This window comes from Urtica dioica, chromosome 7 (assembly GCF_054948205.1).
Source record: "Urtica dioica subsp. dioica isolate 48M chromosome 7, U.dioica_male_clone48M_v1_H2, whole genome shotgun sequence".
Taxonomy (NCBI): Eukaryota; Viridiplantae; Streptophyta; class Magnoliopsida; order Rosales; family Urticaceae; genus Urtica; species Urtica dioica.
Window position 1 is genome coordinate 12,640,457 of NC_142762.1, and position 17,042 is coordinate 12,657,498.

Consider the following 17,042-nt stretch of genomic DNA (forward strand, 5'->3'; position numbering starts at 1 on the left):
GCAAAGGAACATATTGTACTAGTTACCGAAGCATGCTTAGTAGCTGATAATGTATCAACGTGGATTCTTGACTCCGCTGCTACTAACCATATTTGTTGTTCCTTGAATGGTTTCAAGAAGACCAAAAGCTTAGAGGAAGGCGAGTTCTGTTTCAAATGGGGTGATGGGAGCCTGGTGTCCGCGAAGGCTGTGGGATCTGTGACGCTGTCTTTTGAAGACCGCACTTTAAACTTGAATAATGTTTATTTTGTTCCTACCTTTGGGAAGAACTTAATATCCGTTGCTCGTCTTCGTGAGCAAGATTATTGTTTGAAGTTCATTAAGAATGGAATTCGTATTTCGTTTCCTGATAATTCTTTTGTCACTGATGCATGTATGAAGAATGCTCTTTTCTACATCTATCCCACTCAACCTTCTCTTTTAGACACCGAAATAGATAATGATCTAATTAGGGAGCCAAAGAGGATCAAACTTTCTGAATCCTCCGATCTAACAAAATCAACACACCTATGGCACTTAAGACTTGGTCATATCAGTCTAGAAAGGATTAAGAGACTTGTGAGGGATGGTCCACTCCAAGCCTCTGCAATAGGTTCACTACCTACTTGTGAATCCTGCATAGAAGGAAAAATGACTAAGCGACCTTTCTCTGATAAGGGTCGAAGAGCCACTGAGTTGCTGGAACTAATACATTCTGATGTATGTGGTCCGCTCAGCCAACAGGCACGTGGAGGATACGAATACTTCGTTACCTTCGCTGATGATTACTCACGATATGGGTTTGTCTATTTGCTCAAACACAAATCCGAGACCTTTAACGTATTTTAGGTCTTTAGGGCTTTAGTGGAAAAGCAAACTGGCAAAGTGATCAAAACCCTTCGATCTGATCGAGGTGGTGAGTATATGTCTGGAGAGTTCGATGACTTTCTTAAAGAAGAAGGTATCGCTTCTCAGCTTACCGCACTTGGCACACCTCAACAAAACGGAGTGTCAGAGAGAAGAAACCGAACTCTTATGGAGATGGTTAGATCAATGATGAGTTACTCATCACTCCCGCTTTCCTTTTGGGGATATGCCCTCGAAACAGCCGCTTACATTCTGAACCAAGTTCCGTCTAAAACGGTTCCTGGTACTCCTTATGAACGATGGACTGGCCGTAAAGTGAATCTTGGCCGCATCCGAATTTGGGGTTGCCCTGCACACGTGCTGAGGCAAAAGACTAGCAAGTTGGCTAGTAGGTCAGAATTGTGCCTGTTTGTAGGATATCCGAAGGAAACCAAAGGTTTTACTTTCTATAGTCCCGAGGACGATAAGACTTTCGTTAGCACGAATGCTAGTTTCCTTGAGGAGGACTTTATGAAGGATGCGAAACCTAGAAGCAAAATTGTGCTTGAAGAAAAGTTGGGTGAGGAAGCTTCTACCTCATCTGTAAGAACTGTTCTTACCCCAACTGAAACACAACCTAACTCACCAAAATCTCGTCAAGTAGTACTTAGACGTAGTGGGAGGGCTGTTCAACAGCCTGACAGGTACATGTCTTATGGAGACTCTCTTGTAGCCGTCTCCGACATGGATGACGCTGTTTCCCGTAGCCAAGCGATGGCTTGTTCTGAATCAAACCTTTGGCTTGACGCCATGAAAGTTGAAATGCACTCGATGTATGTCAACAATGTCTGGAAACTTGTAGACCTTCCTGAAGGGATTAAACCCGTAGGGTGTAAGTGGATATACAAGAAGAAAAGGGGTCCTGATGGGAACGTAGAGACGTTCAAAGCACGACTTGTGGCGAAGGGTTATACCCAACAAGAAGGGATTGACTATGAAGAAACCTTCTCGCCAGTCGCGATGCTTAAATCCATCCGCATACTCCTGTCCATAGCTGCAGCTCTCGACTATGAGATCTGGCAAATGGATGTCAAGACAGCCTTTCTGAATGGCAATCTTGACGAGCGCATTTACATGGCTCAACCAGACGGTTTCGTGGATAAAGGTCAAGAGACCAAGGTTTGCGAGTTGCTTAAATCCATTTATGGACTAAAGCAAGCATCTAGGTCATGGAATATTAGATTCGATGAAACTGTAAAGAGCTTTGGCTTTGAACAGTCAATAGATGAGCCTTGTGTTTACAAGTTAATTTACGAATGTAAAGTTGTGTTTCTGGTACTATATGTCGATGATATACTTCTCATTGGTAATGACGTGGGTAAGTTATCTGAGGTTAAGGTCTGGCTGGCAAAGCAATTCGATATGAAGGATCTAGGAGAAGCCGCGTACATTCTGGGGATCCAAATCTTTCGAGATAGGAAAAACCGGACACTGTCGCTCTCTCAAGCATCTTATATTGATAAGGTGATGGATCGCTTCTCGATGCAAAACTCCAAGAAGGGTCAAACACCCTTTAGGCATGGAGTTTGACTCTCTAAGGACCAGTCTCCCAAGACTGCACAAGAGATTGAAGACATGAGGAAAATTCCTTACGCCTCTGCCGTAGGAAGCCTCATGTACGCTATGCTTTACACTAGACCCGACATCTGTTTCGCCGTTGGCGTAGTTAGCCGTTTCGAATCCAACCCTGGACCCGAGCACTGGATTGCTGTTAAGCATGTTCTTAAGTATCTTCGAAGAACTAGGAACTTGATGCTTACATACTCAGGTACTGACCTGACTATGACGGGATATACCGACTCCGATTTTCAAGCGGATAAGGATTCCAGGAAATCCACTTCGGGATCTGTGTTCATCCTTAATGGTGGAGCTGTTGTGTGGAGAAGTATTAAGCAATCTTGCATTGCTGACTCCACAATGGAAGCAGAATATGTGGCTGCTTGTGAAGCATCCAAAGAAGCTGTATGGCTTAGAAAATTCCTTAAGTATTTGGAAGTTGTTCCAAACGTCGACGAGCCCATGACCCTTTATTGTGATAATAGTGGGGCTGTCGCTAACTCAAAGGAACCTAGAAGCCATAAGCGCTCTAAGCATATTGAGAGGAAATACCATTTGATTCGAGAGATCGCGCAACGCGGAGACATGGAGGTGAAGTAGATCTCTGGCAGATCCATTCACCAAGGCCTTAGCGACAAGGTCTTCGACCAACATCGTGAGGGATTAGGCATGAAAGACTACACACATCTTCTTTGAGTCAAGTGGGAGTTTGTTGTCAATGGTGCCCACAAGAAGAGTTGTAATCTTAATTTTGTACATTTGATGTAATAAAGTCTCATGAAGACTCTTGCTTGTAATTGCCTATCTATTCATTAATAAAGTTGAAACGTTCATTCATTCTTTCTTTGTTTGAAGCTTTATGATAAAACCTTAGTCTTTTAGTCCATAAACAAACTTAACAACTTACGAAGAGACAAATGTAGATTTGCATGAACAAACTCTTCGTAGTTTGCTTAAAACGATATATTCGCAATCTTAGGGTCAAAGGACTATTGACCTCAGTATGATTGTTAGAAGAATCTATGATGTCTGGTTATGAGGCATTGAGAGTTGGAGTCTCTATAGTTCTTCTAGGTATCTTCCGAAGGTACTGAATTGACCAGTGCACTTCTAGAGACAATATAAGAACAAACCATTTAACCTCTTATGTCTCGAAGTCACTATGTATGAATTGCATCATGCTTACCTTAATCCTGAAATGAGACATGCCATTTCACACCTTAGTATTCTCATTTGAGAAAGTCAAAGTTCGGACTCACTATGTGATTCCGAACAAGGCCTATTGGTGAAGTACTAAGTTGTGATTCTGTCATGAGTAACTTTGTGAAGTTCTCATAGATATGGAATTCATGTACAAGATTGCTAAAATGCAATGTATGTCACCTCATGCTTTGTTCCTTGGAGTGTGAATAAATGAACTGGCCAGTGTCCAAATTGAGTCCTGACTCTTTTGGATGAAACAATGTGACTTGTTAGCTCCTCGTCAATACATTGTTTCTAACTTATTCACAAGCGACAAAGGAGTTGAGGAAATAACAGCTAGAAGGGTAAAATGGTAATTTAGTAAATCCCGACTAGCTGATGACATTCATGAAGGGTAAACATAGATAATATTCAGTGGATCCGCTCATTACAATTAGGTCGAATTCTTGAGTAGAAAACAAATTCATTTGAACCGAGAGATTTTCAGTGTCAGCTCTTTAGTGGAGTCAGTTGGCATTAAGCTAAACTTGGAAAAGGTTTGTGAACTTTTGAGTCCAAGTGTTTAGCTCAAGCTTTGTTCATTTGGGTCCATGAGGTCACTGTCACGAATCACATCGATAGGAATAGTTAAACTGGAAGCTAAGTCAAAACGAGAACGAAAATTATCAAAAGGGTATTTTTGTCTTTTGAGACATATGATGAAATGAATGTCAATAAATTTTTTGACAAGTTCATTTGATGACTTAATGTCACTCGGCCATAACTTGATTATTGGGCCTTGTGAATTAATTTCATTTCATAAGAATTTTATTGAAAATTCTTAATGGGCTTTTCTCATGTTGTCATGAACAAATAAAGAAGCTTCTAGAAGCTCCTTCTAGATGAGAGATGGGCGCCCAAAATACCCAAGAGAAAGAGAATATTTTGTGCATAAATGTATCAAGATACTTGCCAAAAGAAAAAGAGGAAACAAATTTCCTATGCTTGCCATAAGGAAATTCGGCCAACACAAGCAAAGAAGAGGAAACAAATTAGGAAACAAATCCCTTAAAGGGAATGAGATGTTGGGCGCATATGGAGAAAAGGGCAATAAGAGATTGCTCATGAATGCTTGGAAAAAAGAGGAAACTCCCATTTCTAAGGCTAACCCTTCTCCTATAAATAGGGCCCTCATTCTCATTGTTTTCTCATCCCACACAAATTAGAGATTGAGAGACTCTCTCTCTAGACATTGTGGCCGAAATCCTCTCTCTCTCTCTCTTTCTAGTTTATTTTCGATTTTTCTTGTTTTGGCACCTAGGTCCTCACTCGACCTAGTGTTTAGCTCTGCGACTTTGAGACTCGTTCTTAAGTCGTAGTGTTTAAAAGTGCCCACTCACTAATTCCTTTATTTCGAGTGATTTAGTGATAGAAACTTTCGTGGTTGCTCGAGGTGCCGAGGAAAGGAAGAGAGACGTGCTGCGAGGGGAGACGAGCGTTGCAAACTTTCCAAAAGCTTCTTCAAAGTTCAAGCTTCAAGAAAGGTTAGTAAACTCTTAGCTCATATTGATTTTTAATTACATGTACTTGCTTCTTTGTCTAGCTTAGTAAAAACTGTTTTTACTTGAAAAGAATTTTTTTTAAAATTTCGCCGCTTCCCGAAGCGTTTAATCTTTTTCTTAAATCCTAGATCAATTCCAACACATTCGCACCAGGAGTCCCTACCCCTGCTCTCGCTGACACGAGACCCTTCGTTGCTCCACGTGTGTTCTTCGATCCGGAGGATCCCGGCGTCTGTGGTGGATCCTCGCCTCCATCTGCTCCAGTCGACATTCTATAAGAAGAAAACAAAATTAGAAAACAAAGAAACGTGGACGACACCACGAAATTTTATTACAATGCCCTCACATATGGCGGAGGAAAACCGTGGTTACATATTAGATAAATATTACTCATTCATCATCATCACTGCCTATAATGTTAGTATCTTCTATATTTACATCAACATCTTCTCCCTCAAAAACGATGTGTGCCTCATTATCCTCATCAAATTCTTCATCATCGTCAACGATACTGACTAGCTCAATTTCAGCGGTTTCGTGTCGATGATTCAGACCTTCGATGTTTGACAATTCTATTGTCAATGGGACCAAGGCTGATGTGGTAGGGTCAACTTCGGGAATGTCCCAAATCCCTCGATGATTGCATTCTTGAACAATTTCCCAATCGCCACCTTTAACAAGATCTTGGATGTAGAAGACTTGTTTCGCCTGAGTCGCGAGTACGAACGGCTCATCTGTAAACCACTCTTTAGCGGTATAAGAACTCGTCGCTCCAGTAATCTTATCAATATGCACTATTCGCCCTGTATTGTACTTGTCACCATACCAAATGCATTTGAATAGTACGACACGACAGTTATGTCTATAGTTAAGCACGATGACATCTTCCATTCGTCCGTAGAAATTGTACTCATCCACGGGCACACATACACCACTGTTTTGAGTTATTCGTTGATTATCACGACGACGAGTGATGAACTTCACGCCGTTAACAAAACAGCTCGGATATTGATGGGCGATTTCCAATGAATCGATAGACAATGCGTAGAGCTCTTCAGACACGTCAGAGCCCTAACTTTTATTTCATAAATCTGGTTCAAAACAAAGGAATTCTTAGCACTTTTAACTCTTTGAATTATTTGGTTTAAGGTTTAGGGTTTACCTTTTTTGCAAACCAATCTTTGAATTCTTTTCTATGCGTTGCTTCGAGTTCAGCATCTTCAATGCCCACTTGAGAATTCCTTCGTATGAGTTCCAAATGCTCACTGTTGTTCGAAACTTTACTCAAATAACAGATTAACAATGGAATAACTTAGAGAAACACATGGATCGATAAACTTACAGCAAATATGGATCTACTTCAGGACAATTGGTATAGATATACCACTCCGCCTTCTATCTCTGCTCATCGTCTAATATTATCGGCTTCATCATCCCATAAGGCACACACATCTCGGATCGAAAAACAGAAAGCTCTCAAACTAGAACTTCATTAACACTTTTCTTATCCTCCAGATACCTTCCACGTCAGCATAAGGTACTCTTTCTTCATGCACAACCAAGGCGGCAAGTTGTACGCAGTCAGCACCACAGGCCACATGTTGTACGCTAGACTCATTTCTCCAAACGGGTTGAACCCATCAGAAGCTAATCCAAGCCGCACGTTCTGAGGCTCTTCGGCAAATTCTGGGTATCTCTCGTCCAGGTTCTTCCACGTCGTACCGTCCGCAGGATGTCGCAAAATGCCTTCTTCTCTGACGCGATCTCTTTCGTGCCACTGCATCTGAAGCGACGTGTGTCGAGAGGCGTACAACCGCTTCAATCGATCTTTCAGAGGAAAATATCGCAATATCTTTTGCGGTATCTGTTTCCCAGTCGGCTTCCATCTGCTCTCGTTGCAAACTGGGCACACTTCAGCTTTCTCGAGATCTTTTCGAAACAAGACGCAGTCGTTTGTGCACACGTCGATCATCTCGTACCCCATGCCGAAGCGCTTCAGTTTCGCCTTTGCCTCGTAGTGCTTTTCCGGAATTCGGTTACCGGTTGGATGAGACTTCCTCAAGAGCTGCAAGAGTTCTGTCAACGACTTGTTCGTCCAATGGTTCGTGACTTTGATGTGCATCAACGAAACCAAGAACGACAAAGACGAAAACTCTTTGCATCCAGGGAACAATTCCGCTTCCAACTCGGCAAATAAGTCTTCCACTTGCTCCTCCGCACGCATCTCGCTCGGGGTCGGATCCGTAAAGTCGTCGAAATCCTCGTGGTCCATGATATCATGCAGGGCGTCGTGCAATCTTCCTACTCCTCTCTGATCAGTTCCAATGGGGTCTTCACCATGAGTAAGGACAAGGCGCTCGCCGTGATGATACCATTCTGTGTAGCCTGGGGTAAACCCATTGTCCAGGAGGTGATGCCTTACGACCCCAATGGCGTGCCATCTCACGTTGTTGCAAGACTTGCAAGGACAACGATATTGGCCATTTTCGTTCGGTTGTCTGCTTGCAATGCGGATAAACTCGTTAACCCCTGTTTTATACTACAAGCTCAACCTCTCGTTCTCGGTAACCCAATCTCTGCTTGGATTAGACATTGATTTCGTTGAACGAGAAAGACAACGAGAATTATTAATTAGCATTGAAAGTCCGATCTTACTAAAGGACCGAGAGCGAATTTAGAAGGAATGAGAGAGAGACTGTGAAAGGTATCTTATTTTTTTAAAATGGATTGTAGAAATTGTGGGAAAGATACTAAAGCACCTCAAAATCCTGGAAACAATCCTGGAAAATGGATTGTTTTTGAAAATGGACTGTTTCTAGTGGATTTCGATTCTAATTGGTTCAAAACTCTACCGAAATTTTGGCAGAGTTTCCCCTATCATATTGTTAAACCAAAAACCTGCAAACTACTTTAAAAACATTTAAAATACATCCAGAAACTATCATATTAATTAACTAAGTCCTAAATCGAGCCTCCGTGGATCGGTCACAATATTTTATCAATATCTATAAAACAATCACTCATTGATTAATTAATTACAATATCATAAACAACTAAACTAACAACTTATTAACCAATTTGATTTCCATTACAATTTCAATTTCAAAATAATATTTAATCTAAACCTTTACAATTACAATTAATTTCAACTAAACATTAACCTAAGCATATTACTAAACTAATTATAAACACTATATATATTAACAATTATAATTACATTAATTAATACATGTTAACTAAACTAATTATAAATACTATATATATTAAACACATATATAGAATTTGAAACTAAACACACTAAATTACTAATTAAAACTAATTAATAATTATTAACACTAATTATATATGCTAATTAAAACATACTAATTACTAATTAAAACATACTAAACCATTTAAATTTTGTTTTTCTAATTAAAACTAATTAATAATTATTAACACTAATTATATATGCTAATTAAAACATACTAATTACTAATTAACACTAATTATATATATATATATACACTAATTATATATAATACTAATTATTAATATATATATATACACAAAAAAATATTATACCTTAGGCGGCGGAGGAGCGAAGGCGGAGGAGAGGACCGGCGCGGAGAAGCGGCGCGGAGGAGCGAAGGTGGAGGAGAGGACCGGCGTGGAAGAGAGGACCGACGAGGAGCGGCTGCGGAGGACCGGCCGGCACGGAGGAGACGACCGGCGCGGAGGAGCGGCTGCGGAGGAAAGGACCGACGGAGGAGGAGAAGACCGGTCTGAGAAGAGCGGCGCGCGGACTTGGACGTCAGAGAAGACGCGCGGACTTGGACGTCGGAGAAGAGAAAGGGAGAGAGGGAGGGAGAGTCGCAGAGGGAGAGAGAGAGGGAGGGAGAGTCGCAGAGGGGCTGTTGGGGCTGTTGTGAAGAAGATGAAGAAGACGCAGCTGTTTAAAAACTAACCCTAGTAATCAGGTGCGACAAGTCGCACCTGATACTCAAATAGGTGCGACTAGTCGCACCTAAAAAATATAATAGGTGCGACTAGTCGCACCTGAAAGTAAAAAAATAAATAAATAAATAAATACCACGTCAGACAAATGAAAAAAATGAGGGGGAGAAGTTGAGCGCTTATTTTTTTAAGACTTTCAGGTGCGACTAGTCGCACCTGAAAGTTTTCAAAACTATTGGGTGCGACTAGTCGCACCCAATACCACTTAAAATCAGCGAAATTTTTTTCATTTTTGGAGCCCTTTGGGTGCGACAAGTCGCACTTGTTGCCCATTTAGGTGCGACTTTTAGGTGCGACAAGTCGCACCTAATGCCCCTCCGCACCAGAAAGGCTTATTTGTAGTAGTGAATGTTGAATAAATGGCTGATTTGTGGTAGCAATTTGAGTGGAGTCCACTCATCGGAATTGAATAATTCCAAGTGCTACGTATTCTTCGTAACGAGGGGTATAAGATTGAATAGTTTCTTGCCAAAATCGGACGGAGGATGAATGAGAAATTGATGCTCAAAGTAGGTTAAAAGAAACACATTTGTGTTGCGTTGTGGAAGTGGAATTGCAACAGTCCCACATTGGGTTGGGATGTGTGTCGTGGTAGTGTTTAAATACTATCCTCTTTGATTAGTGGTCATCCAAGTGCAAGAGAGGAGAGTGTGTGTGGGTTATCTCTTAACCCTCACGCGCGCGCACACACACACTCGCGCGCGCGCGCCGCCAGGCCGGGCCCGAGCTCGGGTCCGGGTCCGAGTTTCGGGTTTGGGTTTCGAGAATGTCTCGGTCTTGGGCTTGTTTCTTATCTATTTATTGTAATTTTCATTTCGTATTGGGCTTGGGCTTGGGCCAGCGCTCCACATGCATGCACGTGGATACCATTTTGCATCAGGAAGCAAAACGTTTGTCCGCTGAGCTTCATTCTTCAGGCTTGTAACATCTCTTTTATTCTGAAGTAAAGAGCCATTATTGGTGTTTATGGCAGACGATTTTGGGAGTTGATGCTCATGTCTCTATGCCTATAAAAGACAGAGCCTTTCTCTCATTTGAACACACCAGAAGTTGATATTCCTTCATATTCCCTACTGTTCACTCTCTCTCTTGTTGTTCCAAGAAAACTTTTTCATCTTTTGTCCGAGTTTGGTGATAGTTCTGCATCGGTTCTAGTTCGTTGTCCGACGTACTTTGTGGTACCATTGTTCGTCAAGTTTGTCGTTGTATCCTGGAAAGCCTTGCTCAAGAGTTCATGTATCGGTGGGAGAGCAACAAACCTTCCGGAAAACTGTCCAACAGTCCTCGACATTTTTCCTTTCTTTTTATCTTGTTTCGCTGAAGTTTATTTATTATTTTGTTGTTCATCGTTATTTAATCTATTTGTAATTTTTCGTTTCAATTTCTCCCTTAATTATAATCTGTCTTTATTCCCAAAATAATTTTAAGATCTCTAACAATAAATTGTGAGTATACATTTTTTTAGTAGTTCAAACTATGAGCAAACATTCTTTTGCAAAATTTTTGTTTAAAGAATGAATATTGTAAAAGAAATAAACTGTGAGTATACTCATAAAACAAAAAATAAATGTATACTCATGAGATGAAAAATAAATGTATAATTATAGAATAAAAATATACTGAAAGAAGAAAAACCCACAATACAAATAATAAATGTATACTCATAGAACAAAAATAATGGGCTATTTTGAAGAATAGCCAAATTGACTTAACAAATATTAAATGACTAGCCCATGTTTCATTTTATTAAGTAAATAGCTCAACTTTAATAGACTATCTAAACTACCCCTATCATCCACAACCTCCCTTAACCCTAACTCCTTCCCTCTCACCGCTTCCCCAAACATCTCCGACGACGACTCCTCCACCACATCCGCCGCTGGTACGCCCTCCGGCCTGCTCCGGCGAGTCCAACTGTCCAAAGACTAAATTTCTCACATAACCGTTTCACCGGCGAGATTCCGACGATCGAGATCGCTGGTCTCCCGAGGCTGTTGACTCTCCGCCTCGAGTCGAACCAGTTCGACGGAGGCCTCGACGAATCCTCGCCGCAGAATAAGAAGAAGAGAAAGAAAAATCTCTGATTTTGTTGATTCACTGTAAATTCGCGAATAGGTTAATTTAATTAACGTACTGGAGTGAGTTAGGTTAATTAATTAACTGATTCGTGAAGGATTTGAAATTCACAAAAAATTTACAAAAATAAGAACGTAAGTCAATTGATATACAAAGCATTCAATTAATTAACTTAATTCATAATTCAATCATTTAGTAAATTAATTTTACTCACAAAAAAAATCAGAACCTAAACTAATATTCAACAAATAAGTTAATTAATTAACCTAACTCACTCCAGTATGTTAATTAAGTAACCTATTCGGGAAGGAAGTGAGGGCATTATGGTCTGAGCCGAATATATGTGCTATTTGCTTAATAAAATGAAACTTGGGCTATTCCCCCAATAAGAATGACAAACTTGGCTAGTTACAACAAATGTATACTAAAATAACAAAATTAACTATCTACTCAAAGAACAAAAATTATTTTACACGCATAGAACAGAAATAACTATATACTCATAGAACAAAAATGTAAATGTAAACTCACAAGACAAAAATAGAATAAAAATTATTGTATACTCGCGAAAGAAATCATTTCAAACTGTAAGTAAACATTTTTTGCGTTTCAAAATGTGAGTAAATATTTTTTTTTTTAGAGAGAGCTTTATAAGTAGTCAATGATACAAGATCAGATATTTACAAATATGGGAGGCTGGATAAATATAAGTATTTATTTCTACAACCACACAAACACACCCCAGAAATAATTAAATGTGGGCATTGTGCCCGTCGGGATTCGATCCCGCGTCCTCCCCTTGGGAGGAGAGTGGTGTTACCACTTGGCCCAAACAAGCTTGGGTAAATGTGAGTAAATATTGTTTGCACTTTGTTATAGAATAATCTATTATTACCTCGACTTTGAATTATTTAGACTTGAAATTATCTAGACTTAGAACTATCTAGAATATACATTTATTATTATTAGCACATCACATGTATATATAAGCATATGTATTATCATATGAATAATTGAAGAGAAATTCTTCCATATTTTCTCTGACTACACATCTCAAACTCGGATTTAACATTTTTTTTTTATAATTTCAAACTGTGAGTAAACATTTTATGCATTTTACATTGTGAGTATATTTTTTTGCATTTCAATAGGAGAGTAAACATTTTTTATAATTTCAAAATGTGAGTAAACATTTTTTGCATTTCACACTGTGAGTAAAAACAATTTGCATTTCATATTGTGAGTAAAAATATTTTGCATTTCAAACTGTGAGCAAACATTTTTTTTTTTGCAAGGTTCTTGTCAAATGAATGAAAAATAAACCGTGAGTAAACAGTTTTTGCAAGGTATTTACTTAATGAATGAAAAATAAACTGTGAGCAAACATTTTTTTGCAAGGTACTTATTTTCTTGGTCAATCCACAACTTCAAATCTCTAGTTTGGAAAACACCGTTACTTAAAACTTCAATTAAAGATGTTATCATTTCATTTCGTGCCAAAACTTCCCAACTGATATTCATGGTCAAGTTCATGGTTTATAAACCCTAAACTAATAGGTTATTCTATCTTTCAAGAAATATATTTTTCATATTTCTATTAACATAAATCATCAAACTGTGAGTAAACTTTTTTTGTAGTTCAAAACTGTGAGTAAACAATATTTTGCAATGTTCTAGTTTAATGAATGTAGTACAAAATAAACTTTGAGTAAACATTTTTTGTAGTTCAAACTGTGTGTAAATATTTTTTGCAGGGTTTTCATTTAATGAATATAGTAAAAAGTAAACTATGAGTAAACCTGTTTGCATTTCAAACTGTAAGTAAACAATTTTTTGCGCTTCTAACTGTTAGTAAACATTTTCTGCATTTCAACTCGTGAGTAAACAGTTTTTGCATTTCAATCTCTGTGTAAACATTTTTTTGCATTTCAAACCGCGAGTAAACAATTTTTTCATTTACAACCGTGAGTAAACAGTTTTTTCGTTTCCAACTGCGAATAAAATTTTGATGAAACGAAATGCTTCCCTCATTTTTTAGTTTTGCACATATTAAAGAATCTTCCATGATACACATGGAAACAAGCAGAGGCTTATAAGTATAAGAATCCATAAATAAATAATGAAGCATTTTTTGCAGCTTAAGAATTACAATGAACCAATCTTGCTGAACTTACTCTCGCCTGTCAAGATCTGATCACTTGCTCCAAGCCGAGTGAATATGACATCCATGAGGGAAATAACACACATTCACAAGGAACGTAGCAGCCCAACTGCAAGAGAATATAAAAAAGATTAGAATTCAAGAACCGAGGGGTGGGTTATATTCTAGCCAAAACAAAAACAGCTGAAAACAAAGGAGGTGAACCTGAGCCAGTATGACAGCCAGACAAGTGGAACGAAGAAGTGTAGATTTACCACCCATATTGGGTCCAGTCAATAGCATTGTGCGAGGATGATGAGAATCACCTGAGGACCACATCATTGGGCACAGCCACTCGGCCATTCTCACCAAAGGAAAATGGATGCCACAGTCCTTTGATTTTAAGTACGTCTGTTGGTTCCTTCACTTCACAACCAATGTTTTTCGCAGCCTGTACAATGGTGGGTCTCGATACGGCCCCCGTTGAGGAGCTAGCTGTGAGCGCAAACAATCTCAATACATCCATGCAGTTAATGGCTTGGATGATTTCGGACCATTCAGCCCCTCTCTCAACAAACAGCTCAATCAGAAGAGTATTTATTTCGGAATCTTGATCTGTAACATCGTGATTACGAGATATAATATGTATATTTGAGAGTCAGAAATGTCTTGAGAAACCCACAAAAGGGTGAAAGTGAGGTACTTTAAAAGTTGAATGGATATATTTGGACAGCAAAATTATTAATCAAACAATATGTACCTGGTAGTTTGGAAAGTCACTATTGATTGCTGCTTCAAACTGAGTCAGAAATTGGTCTAGCCCATTACTTCCACTCAACACGGAAGCTTGAAATTTTTCAAGAGAAGTGCAAATGCATGTTTTTCCTTCTCCAATAGCTGCACCAAGTCTCTTAAAGGTGTAGGGTTCCGATACCATCTTAAAGGTGTGGGGTTCCATCTAAAACCAAGCTTGGTAATTAGAGGAGTAACCCACAAGTCTTATAAAGAGCCCAGGATCGTAATACCCAGTCGATGTGGGACTATCATTGATACACCCCCTCACGCGCACAGGCAACAGGCACACATTGGCACAGGCACTGGAAGCGTGAAGTATAAGCCCGATCAGGTAGCCCACAACCGAGAATGGGCCCCGCTCTGATATCATCTTAAAGGTGTGGGGTTCCATCTAAAACCAAGCTTGGCTATTAGAGGAGTAACTCACAAGCCTTATAAAGAGCTCAGGATCGTAATACACAGTCGATGTGAGACTATCCTTGATACACCCCCTCACGCGCACAGGCACAGGCACACATTGGCACAGGCACTGGAAGCGTGAAGTATAGGCCCGATCAGGTAGCCCACAACCGAGAATGGGCCCCGCTCTGATACCATCTTAAAGGTGTGGGGTTCCATCTAAAACCAAGCTTGACTATTAGAGGAGTAACCCACAAGCCTTATAAAGAGCCCAGGATCGTAATACACAGTCGATGTGAGATTATCCTTGATAAAGTCAAATCCAACACGAAGTCCTTTCACTAGGGTCCCGAACAGTTTAACCTTCACGGCAGGAAAATGGAAATGTTAAATTTTGTTTGAATAATAAGCTCAATGGACTGACAAAATCCATCTATTAGAAACCTGATTGAAATAAAAGATAGGAACAAGAGGAATGAAAGAAACATCTGTAAGTTACTGCAATATGAATTTATTTATTATTTTTTTTTTTTTGGTCTTTGCAGAGAGACAGCAAATCAGAAATTTGCACAATGCACAGAGAAGACCTACTCTTCTTTTCAACACTTTCTTTCTATTACAGAATATTATTATGTAATAATTATGATAGTATATTACATAGTTATTAGGAGATCATTACGTAGTTATTAGACATAATTGTAGAATATTTTGTTAACAATTCTACTACTATGTACCTGTATAAATAACCATCATCGTGAATGAGAAACACAACAATTCTTCTTCAAAACTTATCTGATAACATGGTATGAGAGCAGATAGAAATCCAAAATTAGCGACCCTTTTTAGGGTTCAAAACCTCCAGAAAATTGCCTCTGTTTTCCAGAAATTCAAAATTCCTTTTACCCAATCTCTAGGGTTCCAAAATCCACTTCAAAACTCATTGTTCTCAAGAATTTAAATCTCACCACCCATCCAGAAACATCCAAAACAAATTTTCGACCAAGTCTGTGTCGCTTCCCGACCCATACCTCCAGCCACGCTCCGCCACATGCCTCCCACGCGCCGACGCCGTCCACCACGCGTGCAGGCCACGCGCCACCTTCCGCTCTTCGAATTTCGGTCGCTTTGCCTCCAGCTCCTTCATCATCCTCTGTTCGGCCATTTCAGTCTGGTTCGCGCATCGTTGGTCAGAAGTTAGATATGTGTTTGCCATTTCCAATCTCTTTGAAGTTCTATGTATTCTATTAATTTTTTTTCCTGTGTTCTTTGACGTATTATTCTGTGTTTGTATTGTTACTGAATAAAAAAAATACTGTTACTGAAAAAAAAATGGCCGAACCAAAAGCCATCGCTATGTCGGAGATGGTGCTGATACTCTCGAAGATTACGGACCACAAGCTAAATGGCTCGAATTACCTTGATTGGAGCAAGACCATTTGCTTGTTCCTCCGAAGCATCGACAAGGATAATCACTTGACTGACACTACTCCGAGTGACGATACACGACAAACATGGCTTCGCGAGGACGCTCGTCTTTTTTTGCAAATCCGAAACTCCATCGGTAATGAGGTAATTGGTCTAGTCAACCACTGCGAGTTTGTCAAAGAATTAATGGATTACTTGGACTTTCTGTACTCTGGAAAAGGAAATCTATCTCGCATGTTCAATATGTGCAAGGCGTTTTATAGGGCTGAGAAGCAGGACCAATCACTCACCACCTACTTCATGGAGTTCAAGAAAACATATAAAGAGATCAACATGCTTCTGCCATTCAGCGCCAATGTGAAAGTTCAACAACAACGGGAGCAAATGGTCATTATGAGTTTTCTTGCGGGACTACCTTCGACATTTGATACTGCAAGGTCCCAGATCATCTCTGGCTCCGATATTTCCTCTCTCCAAGAGGTGTTTAGTCGCGTCCTTCGCAAGGAGGGAACCCCGTCTAACCCTGTCAGCGAAGCCCTACTATCGCGAAACACGTATGGCTCAAGTCGTTCTGCTACCTACAGACTTGGAGGCCCAAGAAATCCTGAATCTCGTCCTAAAGATACCGCCGCAATCACTTGTAACTATTGCAAGAAACCAGGTCACACCATACAAGAGTGCAGAAAACTTCAGTACAAGAATCAGAAGAACCAATCAGCTCATGTTGCATTCTCTTCTGACACCTCAGTTCGTATCCCTGCTGATGAGTATGCCAAATTTTCCGAGTACCAAAAATCATTAAGGACTTCAAAACCCTCTGTCACTGCTATTGCCGAAGCAGGTAATCCGAATGAGTGTCTTCTTTCCTCATCCTTCAAATGGGTCATTGATTCTGGTGCCACAGATCATATGACACTACTACAAATACAGTTTTCCGGTGCGGATCACTTTTGGGTGCGACTATTCGCACCTAAAAGTCGCACCAAAAAGACTTTTAGGTGCGACTAGTCGGAACCAAAACTCAATTA

General features: G+C 39.8%; 1 long non-coding RNA gene across 1 annotated transcript; it reads right to left on the minus strand.

The window, feature by feature from the left end:
- Positions 1-13,166: 13,166 nt before the first annotated feature.
- On the minus strand, positions 13,167-14,522 carry LOC149390244 (uncharacterized). The gene is made up of 3 exons (XR_016300225.1): positions 14,156-14,522; positions 13,621-14,010; positions 13,167-13,525 (listed from the first exon to the last, which is right to left on the minus strand). It is a non-coding gene; the product is annotated as an uncharacterized LOC149390244 (long non-coding RNA).
- Positions 14,523-17,042: the final 2,520 nt, after the last annotated feature.